Here is a 19,305-nt window from a genome sequence, read left to right as displayed (position 1 = left end):
TTAACCCTTATGTAGTTTTAACATTCTGTATACTCCCCTTGTCCTAACGGTAAAAAAATGACCCTCCTTCACTATACCTCTAAAATGAAGCAGCTTCATTTTATTTTAAACCCTAAATCTATTTTGCATGTCGTTCATCACAAACTTAGTGAATATCTGGGTTTTCCCTCTTCACAACGCAGGAAGACTGCATTTAATCAGTGAAAACCACTCGTTTTTACAGATTTTTATATTGTGTTATTGACTGCACGTTTGTTTATCCAATGTGTAACTCTGTTGTAACTCTGTTGTTTTTGTCGCGCTGCTTTGCTTTATCTTGGCCAGGTCGCAGTTGTAAATGAGAACTTGTTCTCAACTGGCCTACCTGGTTAAATAAAGGTGAAATTAAAAATGAATAAATAAAAAATTACAACAAACCTGTCAATATTGTTTTCTTTACTAAGGTAGCGGTTTATTATTATTATTGCTAAAGGTACTCTATAGGTGTAAACATACGCATTTTGTAGCAAGAGATAGCACTTGTATTTTCTAAGAAAGTAGCAGAAATGTGCAGAAAGTAGTTTTGAATGCATTTTATTGAACGGAAACAATAACAATCTTTTACTTATTTGGCAACATAGTGATATATTCTTATATACTGTACAATGAGGATTTCAAAACCCATTTTTTAACCATTGCCCCCACCCACAAGGTGTATAAACAACAACAATAATTAAGAATAAAATTGTCAGGATTTGGCCAGGATTATCCCGTTTTTGGTCACTAGATGCCCCCATTGGGCTTTTTTGACCCTTTTGTTTTCTCTTATTTCCAGTTATTATTTTCACCTGTGCCTCGTTTCCCTTGTATGTATTTAAACCCTTAGTTTTCCTCAGTTCTTTGCTCTGTGTTTGAATGTTAGCACCCAGCCATGCTGTGAACTTTTGTTACTCCAGCCGGTTTCTTTTGAGGTACTCTGTTTTTGTTCTTGTTTATTTATTTTCTTTGATTTTTCTTTTGAGTTTTTTTCCCTGCTGTGCTCACCACTTTTGTGGATTTACCTTATGACTTGGAGGATATACCTTTTTTCTCTTGGAATTACTTTTGACGTTGTGGATTTATATATTTTGACTGAAGTACTTTCCTTTTTACTTTATTAAAACACCGTCTCAAGTAATGCTATGTCTGCCTCATCTTCTGGGTTCTGCCGACTATTAGTGGCTCAGTTTGATAAGTGACTGTTTCTCTCATCGGAGACCCGAGTTCGTAACCGGGTCCTGACAAAAATAAGATGATAGATACAAAACAAAAACGTGAAGAACATAAATCAACCAACTCTAATTAGCACATGTAGGACAGTATGCAAATGTGTGTGCATGGACTTTGTAGATGTATTTCTCACATGTACAGCACACAGTATTTGTTTTACAGTCCTTTGTGTGGCAGAATTGGCATTTCCTCCTCTTGCCTGCCCCAGCTGCAGCCTCAGGTGGATCAGGACAAGATTGAGCCACCCGAACAGCTTTCACAGGCGCAGGAGAGGCTGCTGTGCGCTCCCTTCTTTGAATGTGTGGGGTTACAAGTGCCTTTCCCAGCTGCTCCCGGAACAACCTTCTCTTGTTCCGCTTATCAGGCGTTCGGGTAGGGTTGACCTTGTTCCATATCATGAAGGCATTGTATGAGGACACATCAACCTTACTTTTCTACCTGACAACTTTACGGTTTTTAATTACCGTTTATATTTTTTGTTTTTCCCTCACTCAACATTATTTTATTCAACTTTTTCACTCCGAACGTTTTATCTGGACATGGTTCGTCAGGACTTCCAACAGCCGAAGCTAAGTAGTAACATTAACATGATGCCTTCTAATTGCAGTCGCTGTACTCATAATATACAGGAGAACGATTGCCTTGCTGCAAGCCCAGCTTCAGACGCAATTGTTAGGCAAGGGTAATTTCAGTGTAGGAAAGGATGAAACGGCGTCTGTGCCACCAGTAAGTACAGATAGTAACGTTTAGTATAAGTCCCCTTGCACGGTCCCCGCAGCCGGACAACTTTCTCATGGCTTCTGGAGGGAAATACTGTAGGAATGCTCAACCGGTGTCGCCCATTCAGCCGACAGAAACTTTCAACCAGTTCTCCCCATTAAGCAGCGAGTCGGAGTCAGAGGCCGAGCCCTCTCTGGTCTCTACTCCTCCCGTTACGGGATCTGAGACGCCGAAGCTTCCCACCATTTGCTCTGACAAATTGAAAACCCTTGTCATTGGCGACTCCATTACCCACAGTATTAGACTTAAAACGAATCATCCAGCGATAATACACTGTTTACCAGGGGGCAGGGCTACCGATGTTAAGGCTAATCTGAAGATGGTGCTGGCTAAAACTGGCGAGTGTAGAGCGTATAGAGATATTGTTATCCACGTCGGCACCAACGATGTTAGGATGAAACAGTCAGAGGTCACCAAGCACAACACAGCTTCAGCGTGTAAATCAGCTAGAAAGATGTGTCGGCATCGAGTAATTGTCTCTGGGCCCCTCCGGGTTAGGGGGAATGATGAGCTCTACAGCAGAGTCTCACAACTCAATCGCTGGTTGAAAATTGTTTTCTGCCCCTCCCAAAATATAGAATTTGTAGATAATTGACCCTCTTTCTGGGACTCACCCACAAACAGGACCAACCCTGGCCTGCTGAGGAGTGACAGACTCCATCCTAGCTGGAGGGGTGCTCATCTTATCTATCAACACAGGCAGGGATCTAGCTCCCCTAGCTCCACAATGAAATAGGGTGCAGGCCAGAGGCCGGAGTCTGCCACTAGCACAGTCAGTGTAGTCAGCTCAGCTATCCCCATTGAGACCGTGTCTGTGCCTCGACCTAGGTTGGGCAAAACTAAACATGGCGGTGTTCGCCTTAGCAATCTCACTAGAATAAAGACCTCCTCCATTCCTGCCATTATTGAAAGAGATCGTGATACCTCACATCTCAAAATAGGGCTACTTAATGTTAGATCCCTCACTTCAACGGCAGTTATAGTCAATTAACTAATCACTGATCATAATCTTGATGTGATTGGCCTGACTGAAACATGGCTTAAGCCTGATGAATTTACTGTGTTAAATGAGGCCTCACCTCCTGGTTACACTAGTGCATCCCGCAAAGGCGGAGGTGTTGCTAACATTTACGATAGCAAATTTCAATTTCAAAAAAGCCCCCGGCATTTTCGTCTTTTGAGCTTCTAGTCATGAAATCTATGCAGCCTACCAAATCACTTTTTATAGCTACTGTTTACAGGCCTCCTGGACTATATACAGCGTTCCTCACTGAGTTCCCTGAATTCCTATCGGACCTTGTAGTCATAGCAGATAATATTCCAATTTTTGGTGACTTTAATATTAACATGGAAAAGTCCACAGACCCACTCCAAAAGGCTTTCGGAGCCATCATCGACTCAGTGGGTTTTGTCCAACATGTCTCTGGACCTACTCACTGCCACAGTCATACTCTGGACCTAGTTTTGTCCCATGGAATAAATGTTGTGGATCTTAATGTTTTTCCTCATAACCCTGGCCTATCAGACCACCATTTTATTACGTTTGCAATCGCAACAAATAATCTGCTCAGACCCCAACCGATGAGCATCAAAAGTCGTGCTATAAATTCTCAGACAACCTAAAGATTCCTTGATGCCATTCCAGACTCCCTCTGCCTACCCAAGGACATCAGAGGGCAAAAATCAGTTAACCACCTAACTGAGGAACTCAATTTAACCTTGCGCAATACCCTAGATGCAGTTGCACCCCTAAAAAAAAATTGGAACGGAAATGGCGCCACACCAAACTGGAAGTCTTCCGACTAGCTTGGAAAGATACGACCGTGCAGTATCGAAGAGCCCTCAGTGCTGCTCCATCATCCTATTTTTCTAACTTAATTGAGGAAAATAAGAACAATTCAAAATGTATTTTTGATACTGTTGCAAAGCTAACTAAAAAGCAGCATTCCCCAAGTGAGACAATGATGAAAATAGTCATGGCCTCTAAACCTTCAAGCTGGATACTGGACCCTTCTCCAACTAAACTACTGAAAGAGCTGCTTCCTGTGCTTTGCCCTCCTATGTTGAACATAATACATGGCTCTCTATCCACCGGATGTGTACCAAACTCACTAAAAGTGGCAGTAATAAAGCCTCTCTTGAAAAAGCCAAACCTTGACACAGAAAATATAAAAAACTATCGGCCTATATCGAATCTTCCATTCCTCTCAAAAAAAAAAAAAAAGCTGTTGCGCAGCAACTCACTGTCTTCCTGAAGACAAACAATGTATACGAAATGCTTCAGTCTGGTTTTAGACCCCATCATAGCACTGAGACTGCACTTGTGAAGGTGGTAAATTACCTTTTAATGGCATCAGACCGAGGCTCTGCATCTGTCTTCGTGCTCCTAGACCTTAGTGCTGCTTTTGATACCATCGATTCCACATTCTTTTGGAGAGATTGGAAACCCAAATTGGTCTACACGAACAAGTTCTGGCCTGGTTTAGATCTTATCTGTCGGAAAGATATCGATTTGTCTCTGTGAATGGTTTGTCCTCTGACAAATCAACTGTAAATTGCGGTGTCCCTCAAGGTTCCGTTTTAGGACCACTATTGTTTTCACTATATATTTTACCTCTTGGGGATGTCATTCGAAAACATAATGTTAACTTTCACTGCTTTGCGGATGACACACAGCTGTACATTTCAATGAAACATGGTGAAGCCCCAAATTCCTCTCCCTAGAAGCCAGTGTTTCAGACACAAGGAAGTGGATGGCTGCAAACTTTCTACTTTTAAACTCGGACAAAACAGAGATGCTTGTTCTAGGTCCCAAGAAACAAAGAGATCTTCTGTTGAATCTGACATTTAATCTTGATGGTTGTACAGTCGTCTCAAATAAAACTGTGAAGGACCTCGGCGTTACTCTGGACCCTGATCTCTCTTTTGACGAACATATCAAGACTGTTTCAAGGACAGCTTTCTTCCATCTACGTAACATTGCAAAAATCTGAAACTTTCTGTCCAAAAATGATACAGAATAATTCATCCATGCTTTTGTTACTTCTAGGTTCGACTTCTGCAATGCTCTACTCTCCGGCTACCCGGATAAAGCACTAAATAAACTTCAGTTAGTGCTAAATACGGCTGCTAGAATCCTGACTAGAACCAAAAAAATGTATCATATTACTCCAGTGCTAGCCACCATACACTGGCGTCTTGTTAAGGCAAGGGCTGATTTCAAGGTTTTACTGCTAACCTACAAAGCATTACATGGGCTTGCTCCTACCTTTCTTTCCGATTTGGTCCTGCCGTACACACCTACACGTATGCTACGGTCAAAAGACTTAGGCCTCCTAATTGTCCCTAGAATTTCTAAGCAAACAGCTAGAGGCAAGGCTTTCTCCTATAGAGCTCCATTTATATGGAATGGTGTGCCTACCAATGTGAGAGACGCAGACTCGGTCTCAACCTTTAAGTCTTTACTGAAGACTAATCTCTTCAGTAGGTCATATGATTGAGTGTAGTCTGGCCCAGGAGTGTGAAGGTGAACGGAAAGGCTCTGGAGCAACGAAACGCGCTTGCTGTCTCTGCCTGGCCGGTTCCCCTCTCTCCACTGGGATTCTCTGCCTCTAACCCTATTACAGGGGCTGAATCACTGGCTTACTGGTGCTCTTCCATGCCGTCCCTAGGAGGGGTGCGTCATTTGAGTGGGTTGAGTTGCTGACGTGGTCTTCCTGTCTGGGTTGGCGCCCCCCTTGGGTTGTGCCGTGGAGGAGATCTTTGTGGGATAAACTTGGCCTTGTCTCAGGATGGTAAGTTGGTGGTTGAAGTTATCCCTCTAGTGGTGTGGGGGTTGTGCTTTGGCAAAGTGGGTGGGGTTATATCCTTCCTGTTTGGCCCTGTCTGGGGGTATCATCGGATGGGGCCACAGTGTCTCCTGACCCCTCCTGTCTCAGCCTCCAGCATTTAGTCTGCAGTAGTTTATGTGTCGGGGGGCTAGGGTCAGTCTCTTATATCTGGAGTATTTCTCCTGTCTTATCCGGTGTACTGTGTGAAATTAAGTATGCTCTCTCTAATTCTCTCTTTCTCTCTTTCTATCTCTCGGAGGACCTGAGCCCTAGGACCATGCCTCAGGACTACCTGGCATGATGACTCCTTGCTCTCCCCAGTCCACCTGGCCGTGCTGCTGCTCCAGTTTCAACTGTTCTGCCTGCGGTTATGGAACCCTGACCTGTTCACCGGATGTGCTACCTGTCCCAGACCTTCTGTTTTCAACTCTCTAGAGACAGCAGGAGCGGTAGAGATACTCTCAATGATTGACTATGAAAAGCCAACTGACATTTACTCTTGAGGTGCTGACTTGTTACACCCTCGACAACTACTGTGATTATTATTATTTGACCATGCTGYTCATTTATGAACATTTGAACATCTTGGCCATGTTCTCCACCTGGCACAGCCAGAAGAGGACTGGCCACCCCTCCTAGCCTGGTTCCTCTCTAGGTTTCTTTCTAGGTTTTGGCCTTTCTAGGGAGTTTTTCCTTGCCACCGTGCTTCTACACCTGCATTGCTTGCTGTTTGGGGTTTTAGGCTGAGTTTCTGTACAGCACTTTGATAAATCAGCTGATGTAAGATGGGCTATATAAATACATTTGATTTGATTTTTATTTGATGATCAATGATGTTATGGAAGATGACCAGGGGCCAGTGGGCAGTCATCCTCCTGCAGCTGTAAGTTCCAATCACCTTTTCCAGGTTGTCCACGTCTCCTTTGTTGTAGTTGTAGTCCAGGACGATGGCTGGCTTCCTGTCCTCACGATCACTGATCTCAGCCGTTGTGTGCAGTGTGCTCAGGAGGACCACATTTTTCTTCCTCTTTGGGAGGTAAGAAACTAGAGTGGTGGTGGGGGTGAAGGCAAACTTTGATAAGAAGGCCTCTCTTCCCCTTGTTGCGAGGAGTGCAGGGGGGAAATCAGGCTTGTTTTTTCTAACTGTGCCAACCATGGTGATCTTGCTTTTCAGGATCTGCTGGCTGAGTCATAAGAGGTGAAGAAATTGTCACACGTGAAATTGTGCCCCCTCAGTCCATCTTTCACATAAAGCACAACCCACATCCCCTGGTTCTTCTCCAGGCCTCCACTGGTCGGCTTCCCTGTGTAGACTTACGTCTTCCAAGTGTAGCTGGATTGTTCTTCACAGGCCACCCATATCTTGATGCCATACTTTCCTGGCTTGCTGGGCATATACTGCCAGAAAGGACAGCAACCTTTTAACCTTTCTCGCCCCGGGGTTCCGCTAGCGGAACACCCACAACATTCCGCTGCCTTCGCAGAGCGCGAAATTCATTTTTTTTTAAATAAATATTTAACTTCCACACATTAACAAGTCCAATACAGCAAATGAAAGATAAACATCTTGTGAATCCAGCCAACATGTCCGATTTTTTAAGTGTTTTACAGCGAAAACACAATATAGAAATATATTAGCTTACCACAATAGCCAAACACACAACCGCATTTATTCACCGCAAAGATAGCTTTAGCAAAAACCAGCAATAAATATAAAATAAATCACTAACCTTTGGACAACTTCATCAGATGACAGTCTTATAACATCATGTTACACAACATTTATGTTTTGTTCGAAAATGTGCATATTTAGAGCTGAAAACCGTGGTTATACATTGTGAAAATGTAGCAACTTTTTCCCAGAATGTCCGGATATATTTCTGACACTCACCTAATCTGACCAAATAACTCCTCATAAACTTTACATAAAAATACTTGTTGTATGGCAAATGAAAGATACACTGGTTCTTAATGCAACCGCTGTGTTAGATTTTTAAAAATAACTTTAGTACGACATACAGCTTGCGTTATTGCGAGACAGCGCACGCTAAAAGGGCGGTGAATAGGACTAAACATTTCACACAAAAATACGAAATAACATCATAAATGGTTCTTACTTTTGCTGAGCTTCCATCAGAATCTTGTACAAGGAGTCCTTGGTCTAGAATAAATTGTTGTTTGGTTTTAGAATGTTCTTTTCTCCTGTCGAATTAGCTAGCCAAGTGGCGCGAACATGTCCATCTTCTCTCGACGCAAACAACGGAAAACTCCAAAAGTCCCGATAAACGTTGAATAATCTGATAAAACTTGGTTGAAAAAACATACTTTACGATGATATTATCACATGTATCAAATAAAATCAGAGCCGGAGATATTAGCCGTGTATACCGAACGCTTTTCAGAAGGCAATCTGGGGTTCCTTCTCGCGCCTTCGAAGACAATGAAATTTCCAGACCTGTCACTCCAAAAGCTCTTGTTCGACCTCAGATCAAGCTAGACACCCCATTTCACCTCCCACTGCCTGTTGACATTAGTGGAAGGCATATGAAGTGCATGTATATCGATAGATATAAGCCAGTTGAATAGGCAGGCCTGGAACAGAGCCTCACTTTCAGAGTTTTCACTTCCTATCTGGAAGTTTGCTGCAAAATGAGTTATGTTTTACTCACAGATATAATTAAAAAAGTTTTAGAAACTTGAGTGTTTTCTATCCAATAGTAATAATAATATGCATATTGTACGATTTAGAACAGAGTACAAGGCCGTTTCATTTGGGCACGATTTTTTCCCAAAGTGAAAATAGCGCCCCCTACACACTAACAGGTTAACAAAAGAGATTACTATTAGTAATTAGTATCCGTGTCACAAAAAACAATCACATAAATCAATGATATTACAGCAATACATAGTAGAATTAACAGTGAAAATTACTTACATTACAGATATGAAAATAAACATTTATCTCTGAATGTAACCAGTTGCTCATCCACTGTTACTTCAGATCCAGGGTTGTAGAGGTATGGCAGACGCTCCACCCACTTCTCCCAGACCTCTAATATGGCCGCCAGTTTGTCTCTCACACGTCTTGCAGATCTTTTATTTTGAATTTTTTTCACCTTTATTTTATTTAACCAAGTAGGCTAGTTGAGAACAAGTTCTCATTTACAACTGCGACGTGGCCAAGATAAAGTAAAGCTGTGCGACACAAACAACAACACAGAGTTACACATGGAAGAATCAAACATACAGTCAATAATACAATAGAAAAAGTCTATATACAGTGTGTGCAAATGAGGTAGGATAAGGGAGGTAAGGCAATAAATAGGCCATAGTGGCAAAATAATTACAATATAGCAATTAAACACTGGAGTGAAAGATGTGCAGAAGATGAATGTGCAAGTAGAGATACTGGGGTGCAAGGAGCAAAATAAATCAAATAAATAACAGTATGGGGATTAGGTAGTTGGATGGGCTATGTACAGGTGCAGTGATCTGTGAGCTGCTCTGACAGCTGGTGCTTAAAGCTAGTGAGGGAGATATGAGTCTCCAGCTCAGTGATTTTTGCAGTTTGTTCCAGTCATTGGCAGCAGAGAACTGGAAGGAAAGGCGGCCGAAGGAGGAATTGGCTTTAGGGGTGACCAGTGAAATATACCTGCTGAAGCGCGTGCTATGGGTGGGTGCTGCTATGGTGACCAGTGAATTGAGATCAGGCGAGGCTTTACCTAGCAAAGACTTATAGATGACCTGGAACCAGTGGGTTTGGCAACGAATTTGAAGTGAGGGCCAGCCAATGAGAGCATTCAGGTTGCAGTGGTAGGTAGTATATGGGGCTTTGGTGACGAAACGGACGGCACTGTGATAGACTGCATCCAATTTGCTGAGTAGAGTGTTAGAGGCTATTTTGTAAATGACATCGCCGAAGCCAAGGATCGGTAGGATAGTCAGTTTTACGAGGGTATGTTTGGCAGCATAAGTGAAGGATGCTTTGTTGCGAAATAGGACGCCGATTCTAGATTTAATTTTGGATTGGAGATCCTTAATGTGAGTCTGGAAGGAGAGTTTGCAGTCCATCCAGACACCTAGGTATTTGTAGTTGTCCACATATTCTAAGTCAGAACCGTCCAGAGTAGTGATGCTGGACTGGCGGGCAGGTGTGGGCAGCGATCGGTTGAAGAGCATGCATTTAGTTTTACTTGCATTTAGGAGCAGTTGTAGGCCACTGAATGAGAGTTGTATGGCATTGAAGCTCGTTTGGAGGTTAGTTAACACAGTGGCCAAAGAAGGGCCAGAAGTATACAGAATGGTGTCGTCTGCGTAGAGGTGGATCAGTGAATTTCCAGCAGCAAGAGCGACATCATTGATGTATACAGAGAGAAGAGTCAGCCCGAGGATTGAACCCTGTGGCACCCCCATAGAGACTGACAGAGGTCCGGACAACAGGCCCTTCGATTTGACACACTGAACTCTGTCTGAGAAGTAGTTGGTGAACCAGGAGAGGCAGTCATTTGAGAAACCAAGGCTGTTGAGTCTGCCGTTGGGTCTTGACTCACTGTTCTCAAATCGTGGCATTCTTGAGAAAGTGTGAAAGACTTTCAGTGGAATCGTGGCACGGAAAATCTCCCTTCCACTCTCTGCATTCCAGAGTCTACATGTAGCCTTGCCTCGGGACCTATACACACCCACTAAGTGTAGCTATGTAGGCACGCAGGTCAATCTTATCTATCCTGTTCCGGTTGTCTCCATATTTACGGAAATATGTAATCTCCAGGATGATTTTTTCAATGGCTTTTGTGATGAACATGTAGAATGTTGAGGCTATGTCCTCGGCATGGGCAACTGCATGTCTTGTGGGCCCTGGGGTCATCCTTATGACATTTTGTGCTGCCATCCTGCCCTGGTTGTCATATGGTGACAAGGACCATGTTATTGTGCTGTTCTTCGACAAAAATGTTTCTCTTTCAGTTTGGGGGATTTCTTCTTCATCTGAAGATGATGCATCGTGCTCTGGGTTGTATTCTTCCCCATCTTCTTCTCCAGATACCCCCTCTTCTAAATCATTGTTCTCTTGTTCCTCCTGGACATCTGAAAAAAATCAGGCACTGAGACGTGCACTCATGGCTTCAGGCAAGAGAAAACTGGGGGGACTGTCATCTGCAGCACCTTTATACCCTCTGATTGCATTCCCCATTAATAAACAATGCTTTTAAGAAATGTTTATTTTGTCTGAAACTATTTTTTATTTTGTCTGAAATTGTTTTTATTTTGTCATGTGTGGGGTCGTGGAGGGGAGATGCTGCACATGCACAATAACATTTTAGTTTGTCTGTGTTCAATCAGTAGCGCACATAATCTCAATTTCTCATTGTGTGCGCATGTGTGTGTCTTTGTGGTTATTGTGGTGTGTAAATGATTTTATAACTGGGGGTCAAAAATGACCCTAAGACAATCTTTGTACCCTGGTGGTGTACAGCTTTCATGGAAATATGAACATAGGCAATGTTTCACTTTTTCTGATGCTGGGGTCACTCTAGGAAAAGTCATACAATTTCAAGTTGAAAACATTTAGGGGGTTTTCTCTGCTTTTAAACATAGTGGCTTAAGGGTAATTTTTGACACTTAAGACAACACAAGGGTAGAGCAGATTTGTACTCTTTAGTGTCATGCCCTGACCTTAGTTCCTTTTTTATGTCTCTATTTTGGTTTGGTCAGGGCGTGAGTTGGGGTGGGCATTCTATGTTTTGTTCTATGTTTTGTATTTCTAGGTGTTTGGCCTGGTGTGGTTCTCAATCAGAGGCAGCTGTCTATCGGTGTCTGTGATTGAGAACCACACTTAGGTAGCCTCATTCCCACCTGTGCTTGGTGGGTAGTTGTTTCCTGTTGTGTGTCTGCACCAGCCAGAACTGTTTCGGTCATTATCTTTGTTATTTTTGTTATTTCAGTGTTCATTTAATAAATATGGACACGTACCACGCTGCACCTTGGTCCTCTCCTTCCAACAGCCGTTACATTTAAGCTTGCCATAACAACAGGGTTGAATACTTATTAACTAAAGACATTTCAGATGTTCTTTTTCTATTAATGTATAAAATGTCTAAAAACGTAATTTGTCTATGACATCATGGGGTATTGTGTGTAAACCACTGACACAAAATCTTATTTAATCAATTTAATATAGTCTGTAACATTTTCTTTCTGAAAAAGTCAAGGGGTGTGAGTCCTTCCTGAAGTGTATGATATCTGTTATGAGATCTCACTTGCTATACTTCCTCCAGCCAACATTTTGTTTGTCAGGCATTTCGGGAAATATACAATTCAGTGATTTACAGCCTGTTGAACATTTTCAAGTTCATGGCACTCAATATCTCAGATGAGTACGGTCTGTATCATGTATTATGTAGACCACAACAACATTGATAAGATCCATTTTTGTTTATTTCAGTGTTATTACAATACATATATCTAAAGGGTATTTGTTAATACATGTTTAATGGTGTATGGTTTATATGGCATTATTTATTCAAAGGTTTTCAAAGTAATTTCCAAAGATTACAACGTATGGCTAGAGTTGGGTTACAATAAGGAAAAATATAGATGACAGAAAAGACAATTAGGTTTACATGCTTATTTTATAATTGAATTAGTTAATTTCATTTATATGATATTATATGATTCATAAGCTATTGCAATATACTAAAACAAAATGTAAATATTAAATAGCAAAACATCACACAATTTCACAATGATACATTTTCTGGTATTGTGGCAGAATCAGCTTCATTACATTATCAGCATTATTTTGTGAATTATTTTCTATTGAGGCCAATTTTGTTTAAATAAATTAGACAAACATTTTTATGCTTCAAGACAGTATTAGTTGTTTCTTCACCTCTCTAAATCTTAATACCTGAAGTTATATATGCTTTAATTCACGACGCCAGGTCAGCGGAGTCAATCACCACCTTCCGGAGACACCTGAAAACCCACCTCTTTAAGGAATACCTAGGATAGGATAAAGTAATCCTTCTAACCCCKCCCCCCCCCCTTAAAAGAGTTAGATGCACTATTGTAAAGTGGTTGTTCCACTGGATATCATAAGGTGAATGCACCAATTTGTAAGTCGCTCTGGATAAGAGCGTCTGCTAAATGACTTAAATGTAAATGTAAATGTTATACTTAATGGGTTTAATTGAGTCCTAGAGTTATTCTGTTCAGAAGAAATAGATCAGCATGAAAGCAAGTAGTAAAGTGACCATTTCTTGAGGTCTGTTTCTTCCCATAGCGCTGCTGCAGATATGTGAACCCTCCGTAGTTTTTGTGGCTGCTGCTGGTGTCATTGTCATTAAATGTAAAATTGTCCTGGTGGTTGCAGTAGTCGTAGCAGTGGTCGTAGCAGTGGTCGTAGCAGTGGTCGTAGCAGTAGTCGTAGCAGTGGTCGTAGCAGTTGTCGTAGCACTAGTTGTAGCAGTAGTCGTAGCATTAGTCGGCGAGTTCCGGAGTTCTGTTAAAGAAAATCAGATTTGGACAATTTAAAAGCCTCTGCAAAGCCTTCCCCAAAGTCTATCTTCTTGCAAAAATATAAAAGATGTAGGCTTTATAACGATTCATCCTAATCAGGGATGATCAACTGGCGGCCAGCAGCCTCCTTTTAGTATATTTATACAGTACATTCGGAAAGTATTCAGACCCCTTGACATTTTCCCCATTTTGTTACATTACAGGCTTATTCTAAAATGTATTTAACAGTTTTTTCCCCCTCATCAATCTACTCACAATACATCATGATGACAAAGCAAAAACAGGTTTTTAGACATTGAATGTAAAAATAAAAAACAGAAATACCTTATTTACATAAGTATTCAAACCCTTTGCTATGAGACTTGAAATTAAGCTCAGTGATCATCCTTGAGATGTTTCTAAAACTTGATTTTAGTCCACCTGTGGTAAATTCAATTGATTGGACATGATTTGTAAATACACACACCTGTCTATATAAGGTCCCACAGTTGAAAGGGCATGTCAAAGCAAAAACCAAGCCATGAGGTCGAAGGAATTGTCTGTAGAGCTCTGAGACAGGGATGTGTCTAGGCACAACTCTGGGGAAGGGTACCAAAACATTTCTGCAGCATTGAAGGTCCCTAAGAACACAGTGGCCTCCATCATTCTTAAATGGAAGAAGTTTGGAACAACAAGCCTCCTCCTAGAGCTGTTTGCCTGGCCAAACTGAGTAATAAGGGGAAAAAGGCCTTGGTCAGGGAGGAGACCAAGAACATGATTGTCACCCTGACAGAGCTCTATACGTTCCTCTGTGGAGATGGGAGAACCTTCCAGAAGGACAACCATCTCTGCAGCTTTCCACCAATCAGGCCTTTATGGTAGTGTGGCCAGAAGGAAGCAACTCCTCAGTAAAACAGCCCGCTTGGAGTTAGTCAAAAGGCACCTAAAGACTCTCAAACCATGAGAAACAAGATTATCTGGTCTGATGAAACCAAGATTGTATTCTTTGGCCTAAATGCCAAGCGTCTTGTCTGCAGGAATCCTGACACCATCCCTATGGTGAAGCATGGTGGTGGCAGCATCATGCTGTGGGGATATTTTTCAGCAGCAGCGGGAACTCTCCAAATACAGGTGTGCCAAGTTTGTAGAGTCATACCCAAGTAGACACGAGGCTATAATTGCTGCCAAAGGTGCTTCAACAACTTATTATGTCTGGGTCCCAGACATAAAATGTAGCATAGTTTTGTTTGATAAAATCCCTTTTTATATTCAGATGAAGGAACTGGGTTCTACAGTTTTACCCCACTGCTGTCATTTTAGAATAAGGCTGTAGCGTAACAAAATTTGGAAAACGTCAAGGGGTCTGAATACTTTCTGAATGCACTGTAGATATATACACAGTATATTTAGGGACTCAGTCAGGGTCTCAACTTACTCGTTGTGGACGTGGTCGTTGCGGGAGCATCTGTGGTTGTGGGGATGTCTTTGGTTGTTGTAGCTGCAGCTGTTGTTGTCGTAGCAGCTACGGTTTTTGCGGGGGAAGCTGTGGGTGTTGTGGCGGCACCTGTGGTTGTGGGGGTAGCTATAGTTATTGTATGAACAGCTGTGGATGTTGTGGGGATGGCTTTTGTCGTAGCAGAATCTGTTGTTGATGTGGGGGAAGCTGTGGATGTTGTGGGGATGGCTGTGGTTGTCGGAGCTGCGACTGTGGTTGTCGGGTGTTTGCCGGGTGCTACTTGTGGTTGTGGGATGTCTTTGGTTGTTGTAGCTGCAGCTTTGTTGTTGTCGTAGCAGCTACGGTTTTGTTGTGGGGGAAGCTGTGGGTGTTGTGGGGGTAGCTATAGTTGTTGTAGCAACAGCTGTGGATGTTTGTGGGAGGCTGTTGTCGTAGCAGAATCTGTGTTGATGTGGGGAAACTTTGGATGTTGTGGGGCTGGCTGTGGTTGTCGGAGCTGCGGCTGTGGTTGTCGTTGTGGACGTGGTTGTTGCGGGAGCATCTGTGGTTGTGGGGATGTCTTTGGTTGTTGTAGCTGCAGCTGTTGTTGTCGTAGAGCTACGCGTTGTTGTGGGGCTGTGTGTGGGGGTAGCTATAGTTGTTGTACGAACAGCTGTGGATGTTGTGGGGATGGCTGTTGTCGTAGCAGATTCTGTTGTTGATGTGGGGGAAGCTTGGATGTTGTGGGGCTGGCTGTGGTTGTCGGAGCTGCGGCTGTGTTGTCGTTGTGGACGTGTTGTTGCGGGGCATCTGTGGTTGTGGGGATGTCTTTGGTTGTTGTAGATGCAGCTGTTGTTGTCGTAGCAGCTACGGTTGTTGTGGGGGAAGCTGTGGTGTTGTGGTGTAGCTATAGTTGTTTACGAACAGCTGTGGATGTTTGTGGGGACGGCTGTTGTCGTAGCAGAATCTGTGGTTGATGTGGGGGAAACTTGGGATGTTGTGGGGCTGGCTGTGGTTTGTTTCCGGCTGTGGTTGTCGGAGCTGCGGCTGTGGTTGTCATTGTGGACGTGGTTGTTGCGGGAGGATCTGTGGTTGTGGGGATGTCTTTGGTTGTTGTAGCCACATTTTTAGTTGTCGTATCAGCCTCAGCTGTTCTTGTTGTTTGAGCAGCTGTGGATTTTCTGGGGACGACTTTGGTTGTTTGTTGTTGGCAGGGTTTCGGGTGTTGTTGCCTCTGCTGTTGATGATGTTGTTGCAGATGATGTTGCTGTTCGTGCAGCTGTGGTTGTTGTGGGTGCCGCTGTGGTTTTTGTAGCCACAACTCATTTTGTTGTGTCTGCTGCATGGTTGTTGTGGGAACAGCTGTGGTTGTTTTTGGAGCATCTGAGTTTGTTATGGACTTAGGTGTGGTTGATGATGCTGACTCAGTTGCCACGATTGCTGTTGCCGTAAGTACTGTTGATGGAATGTAAATTATTATTGGTATTTATTTTGTTGTTTCACGTTTCATCATGTCAAGCACATTTAAGGGGACATTTGAAGTGTCATTCCTATATCTGAGAGACATACGAATGATCAGTAAGCAAATCATTTTTTTACACATATTTAACCCCTATTTTTGGCACTAAACTACTTCCTTACATATTTTCATAATTTACATTAACTGGTACCGGTTTGCCTTCAGGCAAGTCTTATGAGGCTTGTTGGCATCCTAGAGCAAAGCAACTGACGTATGTGTTCATGAGAGACTTACCTTTATATCGAGGGGTCAATAGTTTGTAGGCCTGTCACGTTCTGACCCTAGTTCTTGTGTTATTTCTTTGTTTTAGTTGGTCAGGACGTGAGTTGGGTGGGTTATCTATGTTTTGTGTTTCTATGTTGGGTTTCTCGTTTGGCCTGATATGGTTCTCAATCAGAGGCAGGTGTTAGTCATTGTCTCTGATTGGGAACCATATTTAGGTAGCCTGTTTTCTGTTGTGTTTTGTGGGTGGTTGTCTTCCGTGTCTGTATGTTCCACACAGAACTGTTTCGGTTTTCGTTCGTTACTTTATTGTTTTGTATTTCAGTGTTCAGTTTTTGTTCTATTAAAACTCATCATGAACACCTACCACGCTGCGCATTGGTTCTCCGATCCTTGTTACTCTTCATCCTCAGAGGAGGAAGAGGAAAGCCGTTACAAGGCCAAACCATTCGGACACTACAGAGTATTTTTGTTTTTGAATGTATCATTGTCTTTAGCTCTGCCACTTTTCACCGCAGGTGCGGAATGCGGTCGATTGAGAAGCAGCCCATCCAAAAATACATCTCTAGCTGAAACAGACTGATTTGTACAGTGATTTATTTTATTATGCGAGTTACATTTCTGGAAATTTACCCAAGAGGGTTTTAATATGTATCTGAGCTATTGCCATTCAAGCAGGTAGAAATACAGCTGGTATGACGAGTTTTTAATAATTTCTGCCTGCTGTATTTCTTACATTTGGCATTACATAAACATTTGTTGTGTGGTTATTGGACTGTGTTATGCAGTAATGATTGGTCAAATTTGATTTTGCTAAACATTTTCCAATTTCAGGATCAGGAACTGAAAAATTATGTCTTCCATTTTGAAGAGGTGGTAACCTACTCCAGAGGCCTTTCAGAGGCATTTGGGGCTCAGACCAAGGGGTAAACGAAGGTCCGGGCAAAATTGTGCAGTTCGCGGACGATTCATTTTTTTTGAATGAATCTTTCTACTGATTCAAGAGTCATGATTTTATTCCCAAGTGACTCCTTCCTTGTATATATTTGTTTGACCTACTGGCACAATGAATCCTACACCAGGATTAATTTGCGCTCTTCCGGCTCACCGGCTGCTGAGATTTGTTCCAATTACCAACTGTCTATCATACCATCATGCAGGAAAATACATACATAGCATAGAGAAGACAAATACATGTTCAGAACTGATAATTGAAAGTATGCTGCAGGAATGAGTGCAATTAATTTATTATTTCATGTTATCGATGGACATTGCTTTGTAGAACTAAAACACACAAAAAAAAACTAACTCAAACTCGAGAGTGAATCATTTGGGGAGTTGCTGCAGTTTGCGAACGATATTGTGTTAGGCAGAACAACCACAGCTGCTCCTGTAAGCAGACTGTTTGGCTTCTAATCCACAAATTGGCATATGCTCAGACCATACTGTACCAAATCACAACATGTTTATTCCAAGCAATTATGTTTATGCCTATCAGTCAAAAATGAGTCTCAGTCACAATAAGCCCCCTATAAGCCCCCTATGAAGAAAGACAAGGGGAAAATCTCTCCTCGCCTCCTTATCTAAAACCTATTTGATGAGAAGGTCAGCAGAGGTCCCTCCCCTGGGACCTTCTCATCCAATGTCATTGGAGATGGAGGTGAGAAGAGAGGATGCAAGGAATCAAGGAAATGCAATTGAGATTCTCCCAGGTTTAAACATTTGGATGCGTTTGGGTCTTGTGTCCCAGGCAATAACTTGGCTCTGCCCACAAAGGGTATAGCAAAGGGAATCTCTATCAATCCACTTGTTTTAGTTCTGTGTTAAATGGCATAAATATAATATTGTAATATAACCATGTTCTCTATATATAACCGATTTGATGTGTGATGTGCTGAACCAGAAAGTCACATTTCTTAATAAATAACTTTTACCACTTGTTTAAAGGTATGTAGCCAAGGTGGTGAAATTATGATTCAATGCAATAATTGCATGCACGCGTGTGCCCCATGCCACAGGCAAGTTTGGTTGGTCCGTATCTAGTGTGGGTGTGAACATTATCACTGTTTCTGCTTGCTTCTTCTCCACTGCAATGTATTTCTGGATTCTTGGACTGGAAATATTTCGTGCACACGTTAGCTGGTTAGACAGCCACGCATGCATTGTTGAAACGCTCTGCTAATTATTGGCTAGTAGTAGCCGATAACAACGAGGCAAACATAATTAGCATGTCTATTTTATTTGAGATTACTGTCTTGCATGCCATGTATAGCTAGATATAGCTAGCTTGAGGCAAGGCAGAAGCAGAGGCACTTTTCATCATAAATCACAAATACTGTTGAGAAAATGACATCACTACTTTGTGTGCTATTAAAAAACCTGAGCCAGCTAGATGTCATCGATAACCGATCGGGTTTGAATAACTTAAACATGTGTTTTACGGTTGTGACGGACTTCACACCAAAGTGAGCGAGTGACTCAAGCGCGAGCTGTTGAGAATTCAAACAGCCTAAAGCCAGAAGGTAGCTAGCTAACTATTTCCATGTATAGGCATTCATTTGACCAAACATATAAGGAATCTAGCAAGCCAGCTGGATATCTAGCCTGCAATACTTTTTGCCATGTTTGTCTATGCCTAATGCTAGCTAGCTATCCAGTTCCAACCTGCCTGGCTGCCCACCCAACCAGCTAGCAATGTGAAACTAGCTAGCTACATCTTTCTAGTACAGAAGTGACATTCTTGAAGTCAACGTTGTATATTAGTAGTGCTGTAGCAA

At 42.3% G+C, this 19,305-nt stretch overlaps 1 pseudogene; it reads right to left on the bottom strand.

Moving 5' to 3' along the window:
- Window positions 1-1,158: 1,158 nt before the first annotated feature.
- Window positions 1,159-16,113, bottom strand: LOC139024747 (uncharacterized; annotated as a pseudogene).
- Between the last annotated feature and the right edge of the window lie 3,192 nt (window positions 16,114-19,305).

The sequence above is a fragment of the Salvelinus sp. IW2-2015 genome, unplaced genomic scaffold (genome assembly GCF_002910315.2).
Source record: "Salvelinus sp. IW2-2015 unplaced genomic scaffold, ASM291031v2 Un_scaffold1835, whole genome shotgun sequence".
NCBI classification, from domain to species: Eukaryota; Metazoa; Chordata; class Actinopteri; order Salmoniformes; family Salmonidae; genus Salvelinus; species Salvelinus sp. IW2-2015.
Note: the sequence above shows the minus strand (reverse complement) of the source record. Positions and strands in the feature narration are given on the sequence as shown.